At 35.4% G+C, this 24,759-nt stretch overlaps 1 protein-coding gene across 23 annotated transcripts in view; it reads left to right on the top strand.

Annotated features, from left to right (window-relative positions):
• TENM3 (teneurin transmembrane protein 3) overlaps positions 1-24,759 on the top strand; it is a 1,330,479-nt gene that overhangs the window by 35,270 nt on the left and 1,270,450 nt on the right. For all 23 annotated transcript variants that reach the window (XM_032108354.1, XM_032108353.1, XM_032108357.1 and 20 more), the window contains exon 2: positions 23,344-23,460. The gene's annotated coding sequence lies outside the window, so the exon portion shown is untranslated. The remainder of the gene's footprint in view (positions 1-23,343; positions 23,461-24,759) is intronic.

The following is a 24,759-nucleotide window of genomic DNA, read 5'->3' as shown; positions in this document are numbered from 1 at the left end:
TCACCTTCAATGAAATACACTTATGCATTCAGCCTATATGTTTAGTCAAACAGATGTACATAATTTTAAGTGAGAACAAACAGCTGCATTTTGGGTTTTTCTGACCATTTGGTTCCATCAAATATAAGGTTGATTCGGTGTTGATTTTAGTGTACAAGGATGCTACAGTTTATTCACTATAGAGCCAATTTATGCAATGTATATGATACATAAATACCCACATACTGCAATATATTACCTGTAAGTTGATGTTGCAATATACTATGTACCGTCTTGAAAAAAACTTGACCAAATCTATATAATAGGATTATAATTTACTGATAAAATTGCAAGTTTGTCTATTTCATTTCAGCTGTAGTTGTAGAAACATCACAAATAATGAGGTAGGGAAATAATTAGTGGGAAAAGAAGTATTTTGGAAAGAATATGTAAAGCTCCATAATGATTTTTGGGCCTGGGGGAGAGATGAGGAGTCCAGGAAAGTACGTCAGTGTAAAACGAAAAACTGTTAGGGCATGAAAAGCAATTAGGAACTTGGATACAAATGTTGAAGCCTGGGGAAGAACATTTGTCTTTCGTGGTGGATTAAAATGGCTTCATCCATTCACATACTTCCATGTTGTTTTTGTGAATGTAGGAACTGATTGCATGACACAAAATAAATATACTGTGCTATTGAAACTAAATAGTTGGAGTTGTTAGAAATAATGACCGTACACACTATAATATAAAATGTGAGGTTTCCTATAGTTGTTTTTGAGTGCCTTCTAATTTTTTTTTTTCCTGTATCTAAATTGCATGGATATACTCTACTTTGCTACATTTAATCTGCAGGTAAAACAAAACTTTCTTTTATGTTATTTAGAATATCACTAATCATGAATTCAAATTAAATGAGTACTGTCAGCTTGCTTGGTGAGGTTTTTGGGTTTGGTTCATTTTTGGGGGTTTTTTTGTGACTATTTGTGAAGTGCTTTATAAATAACAGTGTGTGCGTTGTGGGCATCTGTGCCTGCCAGTTGGCATGCTTTGTAAAGTTTATTAAACTTCTTAAAACAACTAGAAATTTATTTTTAAATGAATGAAATCTGCTTAAAGCTGTGTTCTACAGTTAAAAAGAACGCGTGGAATATTAAGAAATAAATATCATTAAGTTTCTTTGAATTATATGCTTTAAACTGTATTCTTAAATACACCATCTTGCTCTGAGGGATTGTCTAACCAAACAAAACAGATTTCAAAAGAAATTTCCTGATTCATTGTTCAGTGACCATAACATTACAGTTGAAAGGTTTAAAATAAAGGTTTTGCTGTATTTCTGAGTCTCATGACCAAGAGCCTAGAAAAAATTGCTACCAATAAAAAATTATAGAATTTTAAACTGGTTTGGAGTGTAGAACTCCTACAGTCTGCTTCCCGAAAATTTGGTCTGTGTTATTTTAGCTTGAAACACCAAAATCAATAATCAGTTTTAGAAACCAGGATCATGCCTAAAATTAAGAAAAAACTCAGCAGATTTCAAGGTTCATAATACAGTTTGGGTGTAAGCAGAAATTTTTTAGTGGCTTAGATTTTGATTAATTTTAGTAATGCTTCTGAAATTTGGAATAAATGTGTATTCTAAATCAAAATGGACAAAATGTGTAAAAGCATAAATAAAATCTTAATTTATTACCGCATTTTGAGTGCAGCTGTGTCTAAATGTAGCTGAAGTTATTTTCTAGCAATACTACTAGCTTGAAGTTATTTTTGAAAGAGGAATTATTTAATTTTTTTAGGACCCTAATGAAACTACAGAATGAAAGGTAATGTGATTGCTTCTCCTTGTGTTTTGTTGTGTTATTAAAGGTTCTTTCATTAAAGCATGCTAATACATATTAAATTGAGAAGACTGCATTTGGTATTTGGACATCCCTAGCTAAGACACCGAGACTTTTGCTGCAATATTTTGCAATGATTTTATGATCTTAAATAAGAAAATATTATAAAATAGGAAGCATTAGAAGTACTGTAGACTGTTAGAGCTCTTGTCAGCACTTCAAGTTCTCCCTCAAGGTCTCTACCATCCTGCCCACATGCCCTGAGGTTCAGAGCTAAACTGTGTCCAGCTCCAGCATGGGTACAGCTGTCCAGGAGCTGGCATAGCTGGCTTGGGTTAGGCAGTGTGAAACAGCTGTGTTGTTGTAAGACAGAGCTGTAAGCTCAGACCCTTTGTCTTTTCCTACGATGTGTTGTAGGACTGTACCTAGGCCTTCACTTTGCTTTACCAATTGTAACATCACCTCACTGACCTGGTGTTAGATGTGCCTCATCACTGTGGACTAGTCTAGTGATCACAGGGCTATGATTTTCACCCTGAGTTCTTCCAATTTAGGTTCATGATACACAAATGTCTATTTGGTAAATATTTTCTTCTCTACAGTTCTGCACCTCCTTAATGGATGTGAAAAGAATTGGTTTCTATTAAAATTTAATTTGGCCTCCTGTCTTTACTGGAGAGTATAATGGTGGCCCACTGTAACACTTCTTTTTTTGGTTTTGTGATACTAAAAGAGTAATGCCAGTGTCGAGGTTTATGTAAGAAAAAAACAAACCAAAACAACAACAACAACACACCTAGAGCCCCCCAAAACCTCGATGTGCAACATACATGATCTTTACTTTCAGCTTACAAGCATTTGTCAGGTCCTTAAAGGAACAAAAAAATTGTAAAATGGTTTCTGGATCTTAAGCACTGACATTCACTTTCTTTCTGCAGCCATGGACAGTTAGCAACCACAGGTCCTCAATATCCTTTTTCCTTCAGTGCAATTTTTCTCTCTCACACTGCAGGATAAAGGATGGATGTCTTGTGTGGTTATCTTCCCTTATGAGGGCGCTGTGTAGCAGGGTGCTTTCTTTTTTTCTCTATTGTATATTTATCTAAGGAAGGAGGAGGCTTGTTCCTGTTAATTAGCGAGAACAGACAATACTTTCTATATACAGTAACTTGAGAACAGAAAGAGTCCATTTCATGTGGATGCTTTTTTTTTTTTTTTTTTTTTTTTTTTTTTTTTTTTTTTTGTTGAAGTGTTTCAGCTACGTTCAGCTATGTCAGGGTCTCTGCCAAAGTTGCTATAGAGGAACAAGGCTTTGAAATGCTCTAAGAATTCTGGTACTGCTTTTAATAAATGAAAACAGCTATCAGTAATGCATTAGTGCATTATAGGACTTTCAAATCACTGCACCCAGACTGTGATGAATCACAGTATGAACTGAGAATAAATGTGCTGAAAAACACAGTGAGAGTCTGTTTGCTCTTGCCATGTTAACTTCAACTGAAAATAGTGTTTCAGAAACATGGAAGGAAGCTCTTACCTTAATTTTCAAGATACACTATTGAAAAGGGATTGTAAGTCACCTAATCTAAAGCTTCATTGTAATGAGCAACCTGTCCTCTGATACTGTTCATAAATTGATCAAAATTTTTCTATTTTCTTTATAGCTTTAATCCTGAAACCTTTGTAATATGTACACATGTCTAAAGTATCTTTCCAACTATGGACTAACTGTATGTACTTCATATCTTTGTGGTCGCAATACAGCAGTGAGAGTACTAGGAATTAATTCCTTTGGGTTGCAATAGCAGTGTAGAAGAGGATGTTTCCCTGTTCATGCTGGTATCCTATTATCTTTCAAGTTCACAGAAAGATCCTTAGAAATATAATTGTGATATAGTTTCTCCTTCATTCTCAGTCATTCATCAGAAGGAATTTGATAGATGCTGATTTTCACATTCTGAAACAAGTTCTCATATGGACAGCACACTTAATTTTGGACACTTGTGAAAACAAATTGCTTGCAGAACACACTGCACATGAACCTTTACATGGAGCTGATTTTTCTGATATCAGAAAAATCTGGTTAAATACTTAAAGTAGTAATTAAGTGCCATGATTGATAAATGAACAGTAGCATTGCATCATCTATTAATACAACATACTACAGTATAGAAACATAATCATATTGATTTTACTATGTCATGTTAGTGACCAGACCCTAAAAAAGTAATTGTGATATCCACAATAAATAATTAAAATTACACATTCATAGTGGAATGTATTTCCTACATCCTTGTGTATAAACTATTGTCTTCCTAAATCCCTCATTATTTAGTAGAGGGAAGCCATTTATTGAATTTGCCAAAGTATTAGATTAAAAGCAGCCAAACTGCATTTTGCTAGGAATACTGTCTCAATAATAATGTGGACAGATCTGTACTAGCACCATATCCATGAAACAAAATATTCCAGTCTAAGCATATAAAACTGACTTGATCTTGTAGCTTAACTTGGGCAATTTTTCGTTTGGGGACTGATTCTTTCTTAACATGGAAAGTTAATATAATGCAATGTTTTCTGGGTAACATTAGAAGTGGTTCTATTTTTCTTGGCTTAATCATTATTGATTGTACAAAAAAGCAATGACTAAAAAAAATATAAAATCACTGTAGAAATTACTGACCAAAGGAAAAAATGAAAAAAGCTGGAAAGCAATTAAGGATATGAAACCATTGTAAGGATTATGAATGTTGTGGATTACCCTGGGTTATACCACTCCATAAAACTGATTTTCATCTCTCTATCTGTAACCATTTCAGGAAAAAAGAACACCCTTCTGTAAAACTCCTGAGTAGTTTCTATGCTCTGAAGAATATAAAAATCCCTCAGACAGGGTAGTATCATTTTTTCTGAAACCATACATTCATTACTTTTCCATCAGAAAACTTAGACAATTGGTATGTAAAATGTTCTTTCCTACTTAACCTGCCAGCAGCAGCGCATACTGTAGAAACTACTTGATGATGTCAAAGGAAAAGCACTTTGATGTAAGGAACATCCGATTTATGATCTCCTTTTTCATTTTGCAAGATCTCCTGCCAACTCTAAAAAAAAAATTTCTCTCTTTAAAAAAGATCTGGTAATACTAGAAATATGAAATCTCATAGTAACTCATTTTCTGTGTTAATGCAAATCACATCTCTTCCCAGGATATTTATGGTGCCTTCTTAGCTCAGCATCAGTCTGACCAAAAGTACATGGTCTATTTTAGGTGCTGAAAGAGGGACTGAGGGAAGAGAGATTTATTGCAGGTTCAAAGGTAGAAGCCCAGGAAATTACTTCAGAATAGATGAAATACCTATTAAGTACAGCCAGTTCTCTTGCTTCAAACATCAATTAGAGATTTAATGTTTTCCCTAGAGATTTAAGTAGTTTTATTTTGGGTGCATTGATCTACTGCAACTGTGTACAATTAACTAATACTAGATGAATAAACATCAATGTAGGTAAATTTTATAATTTCTATCTTCAGCAAGTAAATAGGAAACACAAGTAAACATGACCTGTTAATTTAATGTTTAGATTAGAAAAAGTAATATAATCAGTAACACAGGGTAATATTTATGTTTGAATGTTTAACATTTAGATTTCCATTTTTTTATAATTCAGTCAAGGAGAAATAAATATGCTGGAACAAAATGAAATACACTAAAAATGTGGAAGAAGAAGTTATTAAATGGCTTTTGAAAAATTACAGTTAATTTTCCTAATGTTGTAATTTTAAAAATTATAATTGCCATACAGTTTTAAGCTTCATTACACAGAATTGTAATTTTTACTATGTGTGAGTCCTTTGTTTTTCAGCATAGAAATAGAATTCACACAGATGTCATTCAGCACTTTAAAATCACTAGAAAAATATGTGTCAGGCAATTGTATCTCTATAACCACTTAGTACTGTAACTAAGGATTTTCTGTGGTTTAGAATTTGAGATTTGAAGTTTTATTCTTTCTTTAAAAATACTTTATCACTATTAATTCAATGGGTTTTTAGAATTTGTTTTATATTTAATGTAAGTGAAGTTCTCTAATAAAATGCACATATCAATACATGTACCCTCTTTGAACATTTTTTTTTTTTTTTAATATGAAGCAAATTACTGGCTTTTTAGTCTGGCCTGTTTGTTGCTTGTTGCTAAGAAAAGAGCCACTAGCACATATCTCTATGTTCAGGTAGTTTACCTCAGCCGATATATATAGCTCCTGATCATAAATAGGAAATCATTGTATGTAGATGAAAAAATAAGATACAAGAAACATGCCTCACATTCCTGTTAAATATTTTTAAGTTTTTCTTAAATAAATGTTAAATAAAAATTTATTTTTATGAAGCACTGACTTGAAAGTACAATGAAAGAAGAATATAATTTCATTAGAACTTAATTTCATTTTAAGTAAAGTGATTTCAGGCTGAAATTTTTATCGTGTTATGATTATACAGTTTTCTGTACATGGATTACTTTACTGCACAACTTTTAATACTCGTGCTCTATACTGACAAGAATACTTAAGACTTAATGTTTCATGTGAAGTACTTGGTCTATGAAGTTCTTTTTTCCACAGTTCCTCCCAAAAATCTATTGGGTTTTTACTTACAAGTAGGGTGTTTGAAGTAGTGGTTTTCTTGCACCAATATTTTGAATGTTTCAGTCCTGCAGAAACTGATGTGAGCAATGTGTTGCTGTCAGGAGGAAGAAGAGAATTCAGAGCACTGTACTGTTAAAGAAAATAGTTTATAGTAATGGTACAAACAGTGCTTAAAGAACCTTAAAGTAGTTTTCAAACAAATCTGTTTTATATTTCCTTCAGTGCTCATCTTTTTAGTAGTAAGGACTGAAAAGATAAACTCACTCTGTGGGAGTTTTTAATTCAGCTTCTTGAAATCTTTATTTCTGTCTCACTGATTTCTCTTTAATTGGAGCCCATATAGAGGCGAAATATTTTTGAAGAGTAGTTAAGCAATCTGTTTGCACTGGTTAAAGTAAGATTATATTGTAATAATTTCTCTATAGTTTTTGCAAATCACTTTTTGTTATTTATGCATGGGTACTGTTACTGGCCTTGTCATCGAGGACTGTGTGGTTACTAGTCATGGGCAGAGATTTGTGTTACATGCCCTGCTGTACTGATGGCTCTAAAAACTAAGGGATTAAAATCTAGAATCAAGAGATGTTACATTTTTCGCATAAAAATATCCTTTATGCCCTCAATATTTATTTCAGTTATGTTTCTTCAATTCAAAATCTCTTTTCATGTACAGCATTTTACCCCTAACTCCTGCCATGGTAGGTTTAGATTGCATATTAGGAGAACTTTCTTTACTGAAAGAGTGACCAAACATAGAATAGGCTGCCCAGGGAAGTGATTGAGTCACCATCCCTGCAGGTATTTTAAAGATGGGTAGACGTGGTGCTTAAGGACATGGCTTAGCAGTGGACCTGGTTAAGCATTAGCTTAACAGTTGGACTTGATGATCTGAAGGGTCTTTTCTAGCCTAAATGGTTCTGTGATTTAACTCCTAGTTAAAGATCCCTCACAGTGAAGAAATGACTGTTGAAATCATAGAGCAAATAGACCAAAACTAGACTGAAAAATACTGCTGCCAGTATTTTCACAGAATCAAAAAATAAGCTGAGTTGAAACGGACCCACAAGGATTATCAAGTCAAACTCCTGGCCATGCACAGAACAGCCCCAAGAATCACACCATGTGCCTGAGAGTGTTGTCAAACACTTCTGGAACTCTCTCAGGCTGGGTGATGTGACCATGCAGCTGTAGACTGCGATGAGGTCTCCCCTCAGTCTCCTCCAGGCTGAAGAGATCAAGTGACCTCAGCCGCTCCTCACACAGTGTTCCCTCAAGGGCCTTCACCATCCTTGTTGCCCTCCTTTGGACACTCTCTAGTAGCTTAATATCGTCCTTACATTGTGGTGCCTAAAAGTGCTCCCAGCACTCGAGGTGAGGCCACCCCAGTTCAGAGCAGAGTGGGACAATCCCCTCCCTTGCCCGGTGGCAATGCTGTGCCTGATGCCCCCCAGGACACGGTTGTCCCTCCAGGCTGTCGCACCACTGCTGACTCAGATTCAACTTTCCATCAACCAGGATCCCCAGGTCCCTTTCGGTGGCACTGCCTTCCAGCATCTCATTCCCCAGTCTGCACATATTTCCAGGGTTGCCCCATCCTAAGTGCAGAATCCAGCACTTTCCTTTATTAAACTTCATTTGGTTGGTGATTACTCAATCCTCTAATTTGTCAAGGTTTCCTTGCAGAGCCTCCCTGCCTTTGAGGCAGGCAATAGCTCCTCCCAGTTTTGTATCATCTGTGAACTTGCGTAGTATCCCTTCCAGTCCTGTGTCCAAGTCACTTAGGAAGATGCTAGAAGAGCACAGGGCCAAGGGTGGAACCCCACAAGTGACAGGTTGCCAGTCTGATGTCACCCCATTCAGTGTAACTGTTAGTACCTGACCCATGAGCTAAAGCACGCATATTCATACACAAATATGATCAGCCTTGGTTCTTTGAGAAGTTATATTCTGTGAGATAAGAGATTGAAAGATGTGTGTGTTACTTATCTATTGTAGTTGCACATTTCAGAGAAACATAGAAGGTTGTGATTTGACAGAGAAGCGTGCATAGTAACAGGATTTATTTTTTTTAAACATTAGTATTTTGCCTTTGGAAGACTATATTTAGCAGCGAAAAGTTGTAATTTGAAGTATTAATGAAATTGAATGCTTTCTGAGAAGTACTAGAAGTAGGATTTTAAGAGAGTACTCTGAACTGCCTGAAATCTTGCTTTCTGGGGCATTCATTAAATGGCTCTGTTAGCAGATGGAGAGAGGAAACGCGCTTTTAGTAAGGGCTTTTTTTTAATATAAAGTTCTCATCCTTTTCAAGGGTAAATATAAAATTTTAATATGTGTGTGTAGCTATACGTATAAAATGTGTATTTATGTTGGAAATTCATCTTTCTGTGACCTAAATAACAGGAAAGACATCAGAGAGGCTTGAGACAATGACCGCAGAGTATCACAGGCTATTCCCTACTCTCCTCAACTCTGTTCTAGGTGATTAAGTGCCAGGCTCCTAAGTACTCTTACATGGCTGAATAATGGCAGAGAAAATACAACATTACTTCTTATATTTCAAAACCCCATTGTAGTAAGAGGAAACGCCAATATATTGACTCAAGAAACCATATGGATAGAAAATATGAAAGATATTTCAGGTCCACTAGCAAAATAATACATTTCAGTAGATCAGCTGGCAAAACATAGATGGCCTTACTTATGTTTATGTAGATTAATAGGATAACTAGACATAACTTCAAAAAAATTATTAATCTACCATTTACAGATTTATAATTTCTTCCTATCATTTTACACTATCAAAGAGTAAGAAAAGGAAGAACTGAATCTGGTTTTTCTGCTTAATAACATGCCAAGAGTGATGTTTGCTTATGCTTCATGTTAAGTGAGAGTTACACACTACACATTATTTGGATATCTTTTGGGTATTTTTCCTATAAAATTGCCTCAGATCTAGTTTTTATGTCAAAGCTGGTTATCAAAGTTTCATGTTTCTCTCTTTCAGACTTTTGAGACTGAATGTTTTTATTATCCACACTAATGTCAAATTCTGTTGTTGAATATTCTTTACCTCAAGACTACCTGCAAATTCTACAGATTGAATAATTTCAGTTCTAATTTCTTCTCTCTGGACTGTCGCTCACGCCGAGGAGTTTTAGTGGAGGTGATCGATATTGTGTAGCCGATTCCAGAGAGGATTGTATCCATGATCTCTGAGTGTGCCAAGATGACATTTCCTGAGTAATTTTTCAAGTCATTCTTCATGCATTCTAATATGCTCTTTGCTTTCTTAATCATATTCAAACTCAGGAAAATTAACAAAAAAATCTATATTGTTTCTCAGCTTCTAGTCAGTTAATTTAGATGCCTTTGAAGTGTGTTAGTAGTCTAAACTTTTCCTCAATTTTCAATTGACTGCCTCAGTGTCTATGATTTTGTCACAAAATATACTGAACTAACATGATCAATTTTGGTGAAATTTTGAAATAGAGCATATTGGCTTCTCTGACCTTTGTGTTCTGTGAAGCTGTATATCAAACATGTAAAATAATTTTTAAGGGAAGCAATATCCCATTTAAAAAAAAAAAGCAAAAGGTGAAGAATTTTCTTTTTTTAAAAAAGTATTTTATGGGTGCTGCCAAGTACATGCTTGTCTTTCATATGCTGTGATGCAATCCATTTAAATTTTTAACTTTTGGAGTAAATAACAATCCTATTTTAAAAGATTTATTCGTTTTTTTTGAATGATGAACCTGTTTTGAGATCACTGTTGGCAAAATAACATGGTACTAAATGTTCAGTGTTGCCTTTTATGTAGACTACCTGCATAAAGCACATAGAACTGTTTGGAAATAGTCACAGCTGTCCAAATTCTGTGGGACAATATATGAACTGTTTTAAGACATCAATGCTAGGACATGTGAGATCCATGTTAATAAATACAGTTTGCTACATTTATGTCTATTGGACTATTTATTTTTTCGCTGGCGATGAAGGTTCAGTTTTTTGGTATCAAGTCTGTCTTTTTCATAATATTCAAAGTTAGCTGGCTTTCTAAAAGAGAATACTTTTTGAAAACAGTTTCTGCCTAAATATTTCCACAATCATATTCTTGCAGACTTCTTTTACACAAACCAGTTGATTCTCTAACATAGAATTAATTGAACCTGGATACATCTATTTCTTAGACAGTGAAAACATATAAGAAATAAAAATACCAACAGTTATTTCAGAATGTAATTTGTAGATGGATTCAGTTTTATTGTATTTCTATTTTCTTTGCAGTATTTATGTACATATATTCTTCCTCAGATTAATGTGAAGTCAACATATAAATACACCAGATGTGAGTGTATGACTCAAAAAATGATAATATTTTAGGCAAGAATGTAATACCTTGAGCAAAGAGAAGAAACTTCTCATAGTTTAAACATTAATTGACAAAATATTTCTAATTTTAGACTGATTGTGCTTACTCAAACTTTTTTTGTGGCTATATATAGCCCAGTGTTCCCTACAGAATCCTGATTAGGCAAGTATATTTTAAGAGCAAAAACTGCCTGTCCTTACAGAAGACTGTACCTGTCATTGAGACAACCAATTTTGTAGATAATGTAAAAACTTCATAGGGATAGATTATAAAAAGTACAAAGATTCTTGTAATGACAGAGCATTCCACTAATATATCAAACCTGAAACTGATGATTAACTCCATTCTTTATTGGATAATTTTAATGACTTTTAGTATAGCTTCGAGACATAACACATACAGTCATTTTCAGATTTCTCATTTTTATAGCCATGAGCAGACTATATCTTAATGGCATTCTGAAAAAGAATGATAAAGGAGTTAGAAAGGTGGCTAAAATGGATCTCTTTAGCTACAAACTGTGGTATATGTGACTGCAGTCTAAGAATTGTGCAGTCTAAAAAGCACAAAACAAAGTAGGAGTCAAATGTCCGTGAGTTAGAATTGCCCTCTGTGATATAAGAACTTGTACAATTAAGATGGAGTGTTGCACAGATGAATCACTTCAGCTCTATAATATAATTTAGCCTCCATAGGTTTTTATTAACTTAAATAGATTATTTTGAATATTAAAACATGAATAAACTTAAACACAGGTATTTTTTCTTCCAGCTGTGAAGTTAGCATGGATATTCAAAGCATGTTCAGGTGATACCCACATTCCACTGACTAGCTTTCCTTTAGTTTTTCTCTTCTCACCATAGTAACTCCTAATCAAAATAATTTAATCATCTGACCTTTCCTTTTATCACAGTTTCAACTCTAAGCACAATGAATTTGTGGTGCTTGAGGTTTTTGGTGTTTGGTTTGGGGTTTTTGTGGAAGCATTTCTTGTGGGAGGGGTTTATTATTTTGTTCTATTTTGTTTTGTGTTTCAGACATGTTTAAATACTCTAAGGTATTAAGATAAGTACCTAGAATGAACGGTCACCTAACCCACCAAAACACTGGTCTGTTTCTCCAAAATTACCTATGTCACTAATTTTTAAGGCAGATAAGATTTGGTACTATGTGCATTTGGAGTAATGTTATTTCTCACTCAGGAACATCATGTATATTCTGTCTCTGCTTCATTCTCTAGATTCAGTTTATAGAAGGTTATGTCAATACTAACACAGCAGTCTATTGGCTGTATTTTAATAAAATCTTTCTTCTGTATGTCAGTAGAAAGAAGTGATATCAATGGAGAAATATAACAAGAATTAGAGGAAAATCTGTTAGATTATTATTGGTGTATTCTTTGGAGGAGAATAGTAAAATCAGTGGCAAACAGTTCACATAAGCTCATGTTGAGAATGATAAAGTGTGATTGAATGAATCAGTGCTGTATTTTAAGTAGAACTGGGACAAAGGATTTTACATTCAGGAAGCTAGACCTACTTATTTATATGTTACTCAAGTGGTGGAAAACTGCTAACTCAGTTGCTTTCTGTCTTCCCCTCTAATCTTACTATTCTTTTTAAATCTAAAGAAAATAGCTAGATTTCCTTCTCAAAAAACTGAACTAGTATTCAACCATTCTACCGTGTTATAATGTACTCATCCATAAAATGTCACATTTTTGAATTAAGCTCTGTAAAACATCAGCTGACTTTGACTTGACCTGATTACATTCTAAGCTGAACAATGTGTAGGGGAAATCCCCTTTAGCTGCGTAACTTAAATCCATCAAGGGAATGGCCCTCATCAGGTTCTTACAGTCATTCTTGAGGATGGAAAGAAGAGGAGCAGATCTGTCCTTGTACTCTTATTAAAAATGTATGAATATAAATCTGGTAGGAACTGGAAACTGAACATGGAATCACTCTTCTCTTTCCAGGCTGAGATCTACAACAGGTGCAGGGGTATGTTAAGGCTTCTACAGAAGGAGGTTATTCTTTTATCCTGTTTTATCCTTTTATCCTGTTCTCGTTCTTAAAAAAAACCCAAAAAACAACAGAATGTTTTCATGAGTTGGATTTAGAAACTAACCACTGCTGCCAAAAAGAAGTTGAGAATAGGCATTTTGCAAGATTTCCCGGGACTACTTTCTTCAAAAAAAATCAAATTTTCTTTAAATTCCCAACTTTAGTGTAGAAATAAAATTACATCAAAGTTTAGGAGAACCTAGAAGAAAACAGTAGATATTCTGAATTATCATATAATCAATATAATGCACATTACATTTATTAAAATTACAAGTGTAGAAATGGCCATTTACTTCATAATAAGCTTATGCTGATATAGAAGGACTGGAAAATGCAGAAAAATCAGTAAGGGGATGCTGGAGATAGAGGAGACAAGTGACCAAGACCTGTGTTGGGTAAAGTAGTTTGGGAAAACATGAATACAGACAGAAACTCTGTGGAAACCTCAAGTTTTTTATGAAAGGTTATTTCCTGGCAGTATTGCAAAATTGACTTAAGCTTTTTCCTGTATGTACACTAGCTCTGCTATGTGATATTTGCTCTTTCATTTGGATTTTTTCCAAATGCAATGTATGAATCCCAATAGTTTGCTCAGAATTAGTATTTTGGCTATTTTTGTTCTGAACAGTGGTCTCCAATTTATTCTTGTTTGTCTCTCTTTCTGCTTCCTGAATTAAAACAGATCTAGTACCTATTAAAACCCACAAAATAAATCAAACACTTTTCAGCGCTGATTTTTTTAAATCTTATTAGAATAACTTCTAGTTACTTTTTTTAACTACCTAAATATTTTCCTAAACTCATTAATTGTTCAGATGTTAAATTGTATTTGTTTTGGTGCAAGACTTCCCCTGTATTTAAATAGTATGATCAGAATATGCCAATAAAAGAACAGCAGAGGAAAATGTACATTGAGATCTAGCCACGCTGTCCAGAGGCACCTATTTTAAGAGTCCTAAACTTAAATGTCTTTTAAAGGTACTCTCTCTCCCTTTTGTGATATAGGAAATTTAGATGCTCAATTTATACTCATGCATAGATTACCAGTGGTGTTAATACATAGTATATAATGTAAATAATTTCTGCCTTATTTCTGTTTAACCACTTGTTTAGAAGTTTCAGGCCTAACTTCATTTTTTTATGCACTCTCTTTTTGTTGTATATAAGATTTTTTTTATTATTATTGTCTTAATTTCCTTTCTGTATGGATGCAGTTCATCAGTGAAATAATTAACCCAATTTTTTTTGCCAACACTTAGTTTTCATACCTGCTGGACTTCACTTCTTGTGACAGCAGTTGTCATTGTCAGACTCTAAACCCTGGTTTTGTTGTGTGGTGTGTGTATGTGTGTGTATATATATATGTATCCCCCTGCAAAGGTCACACCTGCCATTTATGAGAAAGTGTTCATAAAAAACTACATGACTTTAGCACATTATCTTTACAAATGCCTTATTTACCGTATGCCTGTGCATGCCAGAACTTCATCCTCACTAAAATGCTGTTGCATAGGTAACAATAGCTCTTTACTAGAAAATGTAATTTTTACATAGTTTGAATTTTGCCTAACCAGACCTTTCATTGCCAATTGCACTTAAATCAGTATTATTCTTTTATAAAGCCAACATGTGTCCAAGTTTTATTACTAAGTTTTACCTAGGGATATGCTGTCACTCAGGATGAGCTAGCTATCTATGAGGTATAGCTAAGCTGAGTTCAGAGGGACAGGAGAAAATCCTGCTGTATGTCTTTTCTGATGAACCACTGAAAGCAAGCAGATTTAGAACTTAAGTTCTCCAAGACTCTTCTTTGCTTTCAATGCAAGAAAGTAGAGTTCTGATCATTTAGATACCACAGATTGTAGAATCTTTCTGAGTTCTATTTAAACTAAGGTGTTTGTATTAACACTTGAACATTAAGGAAAATATTAAATCATAGACTATTTCAGGTTTAAAGGGACCCATAAAGATCATTGAGGCCAACTCCCCATCTTGAGCTAACTAATGATCTAAAAATTGCCAGTACTGGATATTCTGCCAGGTAGCTTTATATGCAACTGCCACTGTCTCTATCCCTGTTCTCATTTCTTCTTATCTTGGATGCCATCCTCCCCATATTGGATGGGGAGTTGGACTGGATCCAAATGATCTGATCATGTAATTTTTTTGTAATCCCTATTTTTGGTTACTTATTTATTCTTCAATCTCTTCAACACTATTCTAAATACTTAGAAGCCCAAGCCGGGTCTAACTTGGAAAAAATCAGCCAGCAAGCAACCATACACCCTGAAATTTCTGTTCTTTTGTCTGAAGGGAGACTTTGTGGATCTTGTTTTGTAACTTCAAAATGGGTATATTCAACTGATGGAAAAATGTAATTACTGTCCTTAAGATAATTTATCACCAAACTACATTTGTGACATCAGCCATTATGAGGTCTAATGCATGTAATTGGCAAATGTGTTTGCATCGCATACTTTATTCTAATTGACATCTACCATATTGCTGCTGACAGCCTTTCAGCCCAGATGAATGCTTTTTGCCAAGAGCTAATACTGCTTTGCTGAGGTAGGCATACCTGGACACATTGTATTGAAGATACAGAGTAAAAATTTACTATAGTTTTTTTACTGCTCAGGTGTCTAGTCACAAATTCTGAATAGTGAGGCTTTGACGTGCATCAAGTAGATTCATGACAGTTTGACAATGTCACTTCTGAGGGTTTGTACAGTACACCAAAAGAAGACCATTGAAATACTGAAAGGTTACTATGTGCTTTGAAGCACTGAATATAATTCATGCAAGGCAAAACTTTATTAATTGAATCACTGAAGAAAAATATTTTACTTAAGAAACTATTAGACATTTTCTTTCTTGTAATAAGATTACACTTTGTCATCAGTACTCATGCAAGAGGATAATGAAAGTTAATTTTATGAGTTAGTGAAGGCCATAAGAGACTTTCTAAAGTCATTAAATAGTCAACATACCTACTACAGTGACATCCTGTCAAATCATAAAGAGTAACCTGTCACTCTTGCTGAACTAAATCATGATGTACTGTTGCATGTGGACAAAGGTCTTCGGTAATAAAATAACTGTAGTGTTAGTGAGATCAGGATGCTTATATTTGGTGTCTTGGCTATAATTAATTCACCCAAAAATCTTTAGAGGAAAAGAAAAGTTAGTGAAACACAGTATTTCTGGATTAAAGTAGTTGTTCAGATAAAAGTATATTGAAAGTGTAAATTACATTAAATTGACACAATATAGTAAACATTAAAACATGAAAGCTGCACATTAAGCCAGGTTTTATAGACGTTTGGATCTAAAAAAATAAGTCTTCTGTTACCATCAGTTGCAGTACTCCTTTTTTCCTATATATTAAAGCATATTTTTCTCCTTCTGCCAGAGTTCCTTGAAATTTCTTGGTATACATGATAAAAATCAGTCTAAATTGTAAATTTAGATTAAAGCAAAGTCTTACTTCATAATTTGAAGGTGCTATTAAAGTGTATTTTAAATTGCTTTTCACCATGTTGTTTGCAATTTGCAATAATCAAGAACTTCGAAAAAATAAAATTTTGTTTCATTTTAATACACCTTTTAGATTCAGTAGCTAAAAGCCAGCTGAGAGCACTGTACTTGAAATATGTTGTCCATAGTAGATGGAGTATTCTGGATTCATTCAGTCACCTGGATTTTATTAAAACTCTACAAGGGAAAGAAATGGCTAGAAACTTTCCTCCTGATTTTCATAAAAGGCTTAATTTAGAGAAACGTATTTAGTTCTGAAAAGCTCTATGAGTCTACAAGTAAGGATTGTTCATATTTTTGTGGGTGTTGGGTAGCAAGCCTTTTTCACAAGTTCTCATATCATGTTTATAATAAGATATTGATTAAATTGCTATTGCTTTAACTCTCAGGCATCATTAACTGCATCATAAAATCATAGAATCATTAAGGTTGGAAAAGCGCCCTAAGGTCATGAACTCTTTATGGCGTCATCTTGACTTACATATACATGTCTCTTACAACATACATATTGTTTAAAAGCCATTCTGTATATTTTTATACTATCCATGTGTGAGGTATGTGGGCTTCCAGAGACCACTTACAACATAGGAAGAATTCAGAAAGTGTGATGTTTAGCTGTGCAGCAGTAAAGACATATGATTAGATTCTTCATAAAATAAAAGATTTGGTATTTTCAAGCCGCAAGCATACATTCCACCTTAAGATGACAATTTTTTTCAGGTTCATGCTTCTTCACAGCATTTTCTCTTAGATCTTATTGGAAGTGAGCTTCATATTTTTACCATAGTCATTGAACATATTTTTCCTAGAGATGCCATGTTTTTTATAACATACACCATACAAAAAAGCTGTTAGGAAATGAAATCATATCTTTCATATTTTAAAAGGCAAAAAATGATAGCAACAATAAATACGATTTTGTAAAACTCTGAAAATATGTTACACTGTAAATGATACATCTGTAGCCAAATGAAATGTGTCTGAAGGTTGCCTTAATTATCTGCATGGAAAACAATTTTGAAAAGTTGTAAAAAATCACCAAAGTAGGTATTTCTAAGAAAACTAAGCAAATTTAATTTTTTTTTATCATTTTGCTAGAATAAACAGCAACTCTTCTCAAATTTGAAATGACACATTTTCTCAAATTTGACGTCTGCTTTTTGCACAATGGGATCCATAAGCTGTGTGTGTCCATTACAGATAGCAATATCTATTTCCAAAGGAATTTAGCTTTCCATCTGTTTTAAATATATAACAGGCATATTATATAGTTTATTTTTAAATGTCTTTCAGATTTTCAAAAACTCTCTAAATAAACACTTGCTGTAATTTTAGGTTTTATCAGAGTTGTTTTTAGGACACAAAGGGTATCCAGAGGCCATCTAGTCCAACATCCTACTCAAAACAGGTGCAAGGACATCAGGGTGGCTAAGGCTATGTTGAGCCTTGAACAGTCCCTGGATGGCTTCCACCACCTGTCTGGGCAACCTGTTGCTGCTTTTAACCACCATCATGGTAATTCTACACACCACCCACCTCCCTGAATAGCTGATAGAAATTTCTCATGTTTCCATTTGTGTTTATTACTTCTGTCCTATCACAGTGCACCTCTGAAGACAGTCTGGAGGCATCTTCTCTTGTCTTCCAGTGAAATTGTTTTACACAGTGAGAAGGTCACCCCTTAGCTTTCTCATGTCCATGCCGAACAGGCCCAGTTCTCTCACCCTCTCTTTGTATACCATGCTTTCTAGTACCCAGCTTTTTGCTGGAGTCACTCAGCATGTTGATATCCTTCACGTGTTAGGTAGCCCAAAACTGGGCGCAGTGCTCCAGATACGTCTTACAAGTGCCAAGCAGAGAGAAAGGATCGCTGTTCTGAATATGCGTTGCCTACAAGTTTTAATAATGGTAGGATGCACTCAGCCTACTCTTTATGGTCACACCTGCTGGTTGATATTCAACTTGTCCACCAGAACCTCCAGACCCTTCTTTGCACTGCTGCTTGCCAGAGGGTTGTCCCCTCAGCCTGCCTCTCGCCTTGCTGCATGAGGTGTTTCCATTCCAGGTGCAAGGCCTTGTACATGCTCTTGTTGAGAGAGCTTCTGGTCAGCCCATTTCTCTGGCCTGTTCAGGTTCCACTAGCTAGTCCTGCCGTCCAGTGTATTGACTGCCTCCTCCAATTCAGCACCATCCTCAGGCTTGCTGAGAGTGCTCTCTGTCATCCGGGTTGTTAATGAAGACACTGAACTACTGCCCACCAGCTGGACTTCGCACTGCTCATCACAGTTGTCAGAGTTTTGGCAGTCAAACTGATCTTCTGTTCATTTTAGAATCCACTTGTCCAGCTTGTTTCTCATGAGTTTTGTGATAAGGAGACAATTGGAGACTGTGCCAAAGGCCTGGCTAAAATGAAGATGCACAGCACAGTGCACAGCTGCCTGCCACAGCTGCCAATCAGCTCACCACAGAGGGCACTGAGGTTGGTCAGGCATGATCTGCTCAGGCAAGAAATGGTTTCTACAACTACCCGCTCCACAACTTTTCTGGGGACACAGTTAAGGCTGACCAGCCTGCAGTTCCTTGGATCTTGCTTTTTACTTGTCGTAAAGAGGAGCATGACAGCAACTGCCTTCAAGTCATCAGAAACATTTCAAAAAGGACAGGCAGCAGTCTCACAGAGACACCTGCCAGCTCCATGAACACCTCTGGGGATGCTGTGCACCAGGGCCATGAACTTACATAAGTCTAAGTGGGTTAGGTAAGTGATCCACACCTCTTTCCTCTCCTGCAGGTGCTGCTTTATGTCCAGAGAATCTCTTAAGAAGCTCAGGGACCCTGGAGGCTCGAGGAAAAGCCTTACCAGTGGAAAAAAGGCATGGAGTACCTCCGCTCTTGGCCTATGGTTTGTCTCTAGAGCTGCTGTCCCGCAGGGCAGTGGCAGTAACCTCCCAGTGCTGACTCCCTGCCCCTGGTGTGCAGCCGCTCCCAGCCCCCATGGACGTGCTCCAGCCACTGCTCCCTGCGGCCTCACCCTCCCGCGCCTGCTGTGGGTCCACAGCTACTCCCGGCAAAGGCAGAGCCAATATCCCTCGTCCTGCCCTGCCCTGCCCTGTCCCATCCCTACCTCACCGCACCTCCCTTTCTCACTGCAAGGCTTTTAGGAGATGGTGAAGTTTTCTAGGCAGGTTGTGTTTTGTCACGGGAAAGGAAATAATTGTATTCCAAAAACTCCAGACTTGGAAAGGGAAAAGAGTGTATGAGGGTGTGTTTGGTGTCGGTATTTTTTAAATTTTATTTTTGAGGTTTTACTCATTTTTTTGATTTATTTATCTGTGAGCTTTGTGAGTGATGTTGAGTAGAAGCCCAGGCACGTGCTGCTGGAAGATAAGAAAAATAAGGCAAGAAAGGAGACTGGAATGAATAGATAATATTCTGACACATTTGATAGATATTCCTTATCTGGGATGCTATCATCATGGAAGTAGTAGAATTACAGGGCTGAACTGCTTTTCTTAGGGTCATTTTATATGTTAAGGGTGGGATATTACAGAGCAGAGAAGCCAGAGAAAGTCTTATGAAAAAAATTAATCTAGTACTTAAAATGAGATACAGATGTTAACATAGCCTTCTCGCCAGGGATAGCTGAGATTTCTCATGCTTTCACATGCCAAAGGGACAGCTATCCCAAGGCCTAGTTTAAGCAGCACATTTGGTTTAGACTTATTGTCCTGTTTTACACTTTTCTTAGACAGTGGACTATGTTTTTTGCTGATAATCCAGTAGAAGTATACAATGCCCACTAAGGCTTGTGGAAAGTTGTAGTTCCTAATTTCCAGCCTAATATTAAAGAAAGCAAATTAAGCTTATAGATCAGAGAGGATGAAGTGTTGAGAAGGAGGAAGAAGGGCGTAACTGATCTGGAGTAGCAGAGAAGCTGAAAAATATGGGCAACAAAGGCACATAAAGTCATTTGTTGTAGTGAACATGTAGTTCATTAGTTTATTCAAGAGGAACAGCATCCTTCCCCAGTTTCTGTAACAGGGTAAAGGAACACCAGACAATGTGACACTTGCTATTAAGTTCAGCTTGTTAGGAGAATCAGCTGAGGAATGGGCCATGTTATGAAGGTCTTCATGCACACGTGTACACGTCTGGTTAACTGAGACCTCCCTGTATTATCTTTCTTGTGAGCTGGCACAGGTGGACCTGGGCAAATGAGACACTTGTTCTGAGTGGTCTTAGATTCATCTGGTTTTGTCTCCTGTGTTCTTTCTTATAATTAAAATACTTCCTGTAATCTAATGAATATATTTCTCTATTTAAAGAGCTTCACCCAGCAGTGTAATATAGATGTCCCAAAACAGAAACATCCATTTTGAAAATCAGTTGTATTTAAAAACATAACAGACTTCATTTTCATTTTTAAACATACTCAAAAATTTGGAAAATCCCTTCTGTGCATGAAAATTAGTGCAAGCTAAACAGCTAAAGATGTTTTTTAAAGGAAATCTCCACTGAAAGATCAGAGGAGCTGGTGGGACAAATCTACATACAATTATATAAAACATTAAAAATTAAACATGAACAGTTAATTAACTATCTCATATTCTGTTAGCCTCTTTGTGTGAGGTCAGAAGTGTCTTTTCCAACCTAGTTGATTCTGTATAGAAAGCTGTGGAAGATTCAGGGGTCAGTATTGGAATCTAGGATGGGTGATGTTAGAATCCAATAATTGTAGTAAATATAACAGATTAATCACACAAAAATGATGAACTTTTCTTATAAAACTAAATACAGATAATCTAACTGTGAGGTTAAGCTCAACTAGAAACAAAGAACTATCTTTTATTTGCATCTTCGGTGAAAAGACTCTTTGATTTATAGCAACAAAAGATGTGCATGAAGGAATAAACAAATCTTTACATGTTGTATAGTAACATCATATTTGAGAACTTAAGGATGGTGAAATTTCAAAAGCTCAGAAAAGGGCTGACAGTAAGACCTGAAGAAATATCCAAAGAATTGTACATAGTTGTCTTACCTGAATTTACCTGAGGGACCTGAAATTATCAAACTGTTCTTTATACACATCTGCAAGAGATACTGAGATTGAGCAGCTCGCATAGATTTCTGAGGAATAAGTCATTCCTATTCCATCTCTTTAAAAACTGCAGCAAGCCTTAAGGGTTAGAAGATATATGACTTTAATTTTGTAAACTGCTGTTTTCATAATTATGCATGGCATTCTTTTAAGCAAGCTAGGGAACTGTGATCTAGATAAGATTAGACTAAAAGTGTATTCAAGTTTTTTGGGTTAAAAAGATGTGATATTTATTTGCAGTCACTCCTTTCCACAGTAACAGTTGGAGGGAGGAGTGTAATTCTGTAAAAGTCTGTACTGGGTGTAATATTATTCTATGGCATTGTTGGTAGTTTTGGAAATGGAGTAGGTGCTAATCTTGCTTCCGTCCCTTAGAATACAGGACTCAGGCTTAAAATAATCACAATAAATTGTACAAATACTAGAAAATAATAGACATACAGTTTTGGTGAGAGCAAGCACAAGCACTCACTAAGTAGGAATAATTAACAGCATAAATGCAAGATGGGGAATTCCCTGTAATACTTCAGGTAAGAATGGGGACAGCATATTTACCATGCCATACTTTTACATGTGTAGTTGGTTCCATATTTTTTGCTTTCTTACACAAGTGTTTTCCTTCTTTTCAGCAGTAGGAGATCTCAAGAAGTGCTAGAATGCCTGGCAGACATCTTTTGACACATCTGAAAACACATCATGCCTCTATCACCCTTTATGAATTTGAGGCATGACATACTAATTTCTGTTTACTGGGTTGATAGTCTGTGGCAAAGGCACAGGGGATAGAAACTGCTGAAACAAGATCCACTTGATCTCCACAGATCTTTAGGAGCATAATGTGTAAGCATTCAGTGAAACAACTTGGAGGCTCAAGTTGTCTAAGTTTCTAAAAGGACTAATAAAATGTACCTGGTTATTGATTGTTCATTAAATTAAATATTAAAGGCATCAGAAGAAGACTTTGAACCAAATTTATTGAACCTAAGAAATGGGAAGAATGAGGGTAGCAATATATAAAATTGTTGAGAAAGGAGATCAGCATAAACTGATTTAGATAAGACAAGAAGTAGCAGGGATTAATTTGCAGCAGTAAGATATAAAGTAAGAATGGTTATCTCCTGGGGCAAATTTTTTTTATGTGGAGTGTGGTCCAGCTTTGACTGCAGCTATTTAAAGGGAATAGTACTGGCCCTTGTCAGTACTGGTTTAGATGTGAAGATAATCTGAACCCTGCCCCCTTTATGAAATACCTAGACAGGCCATCTTTATGCCTTATTCCTAACTTTTCTACTTTCTGTAGAATTCTGCCAAGTGTGTAAATAAGATCTGAAAGAAGAGAAGCTTCTTCTTCTGTTTCTACTGAAAGACAAAAATGATGAATTAACTGTACTGTTAAAATAAACATGTCTGTTTACTTCATATATTCTATATACTCCAGTTGTTCTACATGCTGAATGGAAACACAGTTGTGCTGTTTTGGACGGCTGGACAAGTTCCCTCTGTGGTCATTATGTTTCTTCTCTCAGGCTACCAGATGGCTGTTTAGGTGTAATGATAACATCTGTTTGATTCTACTTGGCAGTCTTGAGATTGAAGAACTCTGGAATCACTTGGGTACTACAGAATTAAATGAAGACAAATCTGGAACTTTTGTCTTCTATAATTCCATATTGATGAATAATTGTATGGACTTTGCCATAAATTATTGTTCAACATATTCTCATTTTTTAATTTCTAATCATTTGGTTTATGTTATTTTCTGTATTTAGTTGTACTGACTCTGTACTGGTTATTTCCTAGGTGTATCTATAGAAAGATAGAAAATTGGTCACAGGAACAGAACACACTCTGGATTTTCTTCTGATGCGCATACTACACTGATTGAAGTATTGAATCCTTTTGCAACACCGCCTTCCTGTAAGTAGGCTCAATCAGTGGGAAATATATTATAAAATTTTTTGGGTTTCTGTGTAATTCAGTACTCTACAAGGAAAATGGCTAATTTAGTATTCTACCAGAGAAAAACAGTTACACGTATTTATATGCACACGTAAGAAAGAGCAATGCAAAGGCTTAAAGCTTGTTCTGATGTTCCTCCACTGCCTTTTCTGAAATTCAGACTGAGAAAGGAAAATCATCAGTCACAGGCATTATTAGCCACTTTTTGGAAGTGGTAACTCTGTATACTATGGAGATGAAATAACGAATTTGTAAGGCAAGAAAAGCAAGAAATAGAATTGTAACATGAAGGGATTATACGGGTATCTGTATTTGTTCTTATCAACTTCTCTCTGTGCCACTAAGATAACAATTAATCATAGTCTCTTCCAGCTAGAGAGGCACAATATGAGCACTAACAGACAGCATAAATATTGTCCATGGCTGCCCTTGGCTATGTGCCTCACAGTTAATGTCAAGGGACACAGACAGATAGTTCTGAGATGGTCAGAGTGACAGTCTAAGGATATGCTGTGATTAGTAAATACTGAACAGTTCTTAAATTGGATTTTATCACTACTACAAGCGAGATATAAATTTCTTTATTGTTATGGGAATGAATGGAGATGTTGAGATATTTTGAATTCATGAAGTATCCAAGTTTATAAATTAAGGCCTTATATTGGCAACAGATATTTGATTGACATACTAGTTTTCTGGATTCAGAGTTATAAGTTCTGCATACAAAGTAACAACATGGAATTACTGTGATTTATTAATGTAAAAAAATTTTTTTAAACAATTTTGTATTGACTTATTTGATAGGCTGTCATTTTATATGGTTGTAATCTGTAGATATGTGAATTCTCCTAGATGGTAAAAACACATGGTGTTGATTAGGGGATACTCTATCTATATTCTTTAGAAGTTTGGCTCTTTAAAACTCAGATGTTTATGTTGACTGGAATATTCAGTGCAAAGGAATTAAAATATGGGTCCAAAATTATGAAATAAAAATTTTTATTTTATTGAGCATTTATCTTGTCATTGTCAAACATATCAGTGTCATTTATGCACTTTATTTCCTGTCATATCATAACTGAAGCAGCTTTTAAATGTTTAGTAGTATTGCATTGTTGTTTTGTTTGATTTTGCACTTAAAGTTGACTTTTTTTGCAGGGATCTAGGGAATGTAGATTGCCATCTGTTGCTTAAATCTCTGTACATCTCTACTGCATTGAATGGATAGCCTTTTTAGCCTGGTTTCATGATCTGGAA

This window comes from Corvus moneduloides, chromosome 5, assembly GCF_009650955.1.
Source record: "Corvus moneduloides isolate bCorMon1 chromosome 5, bCorMon1.pri, whole genome shotgun sequence".
NCBI classification, from domain to species: domain Eukaryota; kingdom Metazoa; phylum Chordata; class Aves; order Passeriformes; family Corvidae; genus Corvus; species Corvus moneduloides.
The sequence above is the reverse complement of the archived record's forward strand: the minus strand, read 5'-3'. Positions and strand labels throughout refer to the sequence as shown.